This window comes from Heptranchias perlo, chromosome 15 (assembly GCF_035084215.1).
Source record: "Heptranchias perlo isolate sHepPer1 chromosome 15, sHepPer1.hap1, whole genome shotgun sequence".
Taxonomy (NCBI): domain Eukaryota; kingdom Metazoa; phylum Chordata; class Chondrichthyes; order Hexanchiformes; family Hexanchidae; genus Heptranchias; species Heptranchias perlo.
This window is the reverse complement of record NC_090339.1, coordinates 65,170,095-65,173,380: the sequence shown is the minus strand read 5'-3', so window position 1 is coordinate 65,173,380 and position 3,286 is coordinate 65,170,095.

Sequence of the window (3,286 nt, the reverse complement as noted above, 5' to 3'; positions counted from 1 at the left end):
GGGATATCGGGAGGAGGCCGAGATGGATCATCCACTCGGCACTTCTGGCTGAAGATGGTTGCAAACGCTTCAGCCTTGTCTTTTGTACTCACGTGCTGGACTCCGCCATCATTGAGGATGGGGATGTTTGCAGAGCCTCCTCCTCCCGTTAGTTGTTTAATTGTCCACCACCATTCACAACTGGATGTGGCAGGACTGCAAAGCTTTGATCTGATCCGTTGGTTGTGGAATCGCTTAGCTCTGTCTATAGCATGTTGCTTCCGCTGTTTAGCATGCATGTAGTCCTGAGTTGTAGCTTCACCAGGTTGGCACCTCATTTTTAGGTACACCTGGTGCTGCTCCTGGCATGCTCTTCTACACTCCTCATTGAACCAGGGTTGATCCCCTGGCTTGTTGGTAATGGTAGAGTGAGGAATATGCCGGGCCATGAGGTTACAGATTGTGCTGGAATACAATTCTGCTGCTGCTGATGGCCCACAGTGCCTCATGGATGCCCAGTTTTGAGCTGCTGGATCTGTTCTGAATCTATCCCATTTAGCACGGTGGTAGTGCCACACAACACGTTGGATGGTGTCCTCAGTGCGAAGACGGGACTTCATCTCCACGAGGACTGTGCGGTGGTCACTCCTACCAATACTGTCATGGACAGATGCATTTGCGACAGGTAGATTGGTGAGGATGAGGTCAAGTAAGTTTTTCCCTCGTTTTGGTTCGCTCACCACCTGCCGCAGGCCCAGTCTAACTACTATATCCTTCAGGACTCGGCCAGCTCGGTCAGTAGTGGTGCTGCCGAGCCACTCTTGGTGATGGACATTGAAGTCCCCCACCCCAGAGTACATTTTGTGCCCTTGCTACCCTCAGTGCTTCCTCCAAGTGGTGCTCAACATCTATCCTTCTATTCATTTCTCCCTCATAAGTTTACCTACCTTTCCCTTAAATGCATCTATATTATTTGCCTCAACTACTCCATGTGATAGCGAGTTCCACATTCTCACCACTCTCTGGGTAAAGAAGTTTCTCCTGAATTCCCTATTGGATTTATTAGCGACTATCTTATATTTATGACCTCTAGTTCTGGTCTCCCCCACAAGTGGAAACATTTTCTCTGCGTCTACCCTATCAAACCCTTTCATAATCTTAAAGGCCTCTATCAGGTCACCCCTCAGCCTTCTCTTTTCTAGAGAAAAGAGCCCTGGCCTGTTCAGTCTTTCCTGATGAGGATATCCTCTCAGTTCAGGTATCATCCTTGTGAATCTTTTTTGCACCGTCTCCAGTGCTTCTGTATCCTTTCTATAATCTGGAGACCAGAACTGTGCACAGTGCTCCAAGTGTGGTCTAACCAAGGTTCGATACATCTTTACTTGTTTTTTCTCTGTCTTTACTGGAGGGCTGTGCAGTTCTGGCACTCTGTTAGTGACACCGGGAGAACTCCCCTGCTTTTCTTTGATTGGTCCATGGGATCTTTTACTTGCACCTTTTCTTTTCATTGATGGGATGTGGGCGTCGCTGGCGAGGCCGGCATTTATTGCCCATCCCTAATTGCCCTTGAGAAGGTGGTGGTGAGCCGCCTTCTTGAACCGCTGGCAGTGGTTTGATACAACCGAGGGGTCACTTCAGAGGGGCAGTTAAGAGTCAACATGTTGGTGTGGGGACTGGAGTCACATATAGGCCCAGACCGGGTAAGGACGGCAGGTTTCCTTCCCTAAAGGACATCAGTGAACCAGATGGGTTTTTAATGACAATCCGACAGCTTCACGGTCACTTTTACTGGTTAAAAATTATTTTAAACAAATTCAAATTTTCAAACTGCTGTTGGGGGATTCAAACTCACTTATTACTAGTCCAGTCACACGACCACTACATTACCGTACCCCCACCTGACCACACAACGGAAAGCTCGCTTTATCGTCTTATCTTAAGGGCAGCCTCCCTCAGTACTGCACGGAGTGCATGGGCTCAGGTCTCTGGAGTGGGTCACGACCCTTGTCCCTCTGACGCAGAAGAGAGAGAGTGCAGCTCACTGAGCCACTGCTCACACTGATTCACAACTGTTTATGTTTATATATATAAGCAGATATGCATTATTATATATAAATTTATATATACACATGGGTTATTTTATATGCGTGTGTGAGTGTGAGTGTATATGTGTATGTGTATATGTATTTGTGTGTGTCTATGTGTATGTGTCTATGTGTGTGCTTCTATGTGTGTATTTGTGTGTATGCCTGTGTGTGTGTATTTGTGTGTATGTGTGCCTGTATGCGTGTGTGTCTTTGTCTGTGTGTGTGTATCTGTCTGTGTGTGTATCTGTGTGTGTGTGTATGTGTGCCTGTGTGTGTGTCTGTGTGTGTGTGCGTGTGTGTGTGTCTGTGTGTGTATCTGTGTGTGTGCGCCGGTCTGTCTCTGCGTGTGTCTGTGTGTGTGTGTGTCTGTGTATCTGTGTCTGTGTGTGTGTGTGCCTGTGCATGTGTGTGTGTCTGTGTGTGTGTGCCTGTGTGTGTGTCTGTGTCTGTGTGTGTGCGTGCCTGTGTATCTGTGTCTGTGTGTGTGTGTGCCTGTGCATGTGTGTGTGTGTGCCTGTGTGTGTGTCTGTGTGTGTATCTGTGTCTGTGTGTCTGTGTGTGTCTGTGTGTGTGTGTGTGTGTGTGTGCGCCTGTGTGTGTGTGTGTGTGTGTGTGTATGTGTGCCTGTGTGTGTGTCTGTGTGTGTGTGCGTGCCTGTGTGTGTGTGTGTGTGTGTGCCTGTGTGTATGTGTGCCTGTGCGTGTGCTTGTGTGTGTGTCTGTGTGTGTGTGTGTGTGTATGTGTGCCTGTGTGTGTGTCTGTGTGTGTGTGCGTGCCTGTGTGCGTGTGTGTGTGTGTGTGTGCCTGTGTGTGTGTCTGTGTAAGCTGCTAGGTATGACTGATTGATGATAGCAGTGGACACACTCAGTGTACGATGTGGGCTGTTTTTGTTTTATGAACCTCTGATTCAGATGTGAGACAGACAGCGACAAGCATCAAACCAGAGCTACACTTCCAGTTGCTGGACCACATTCTACAATTGTTTTTAAAATAACCACACAAAGTAATCAGAGAACATAAATCTTGTATCAGCAACTTTTGACTGATGTGCAGCTTTCTAAAGGCCACAGTTAAGAGAAGTGGGATTTTTCCTCATTCCTGAGCTCGGGTAACGAGTTGGTGAACATTCCTCTCATTTTGCCTGAAACCACAGCCCAGACCGACTGCTCAATGGCTCTCACTGAGGAAGGGTGGAATCAGCAGACGATCCTCTCCAATCA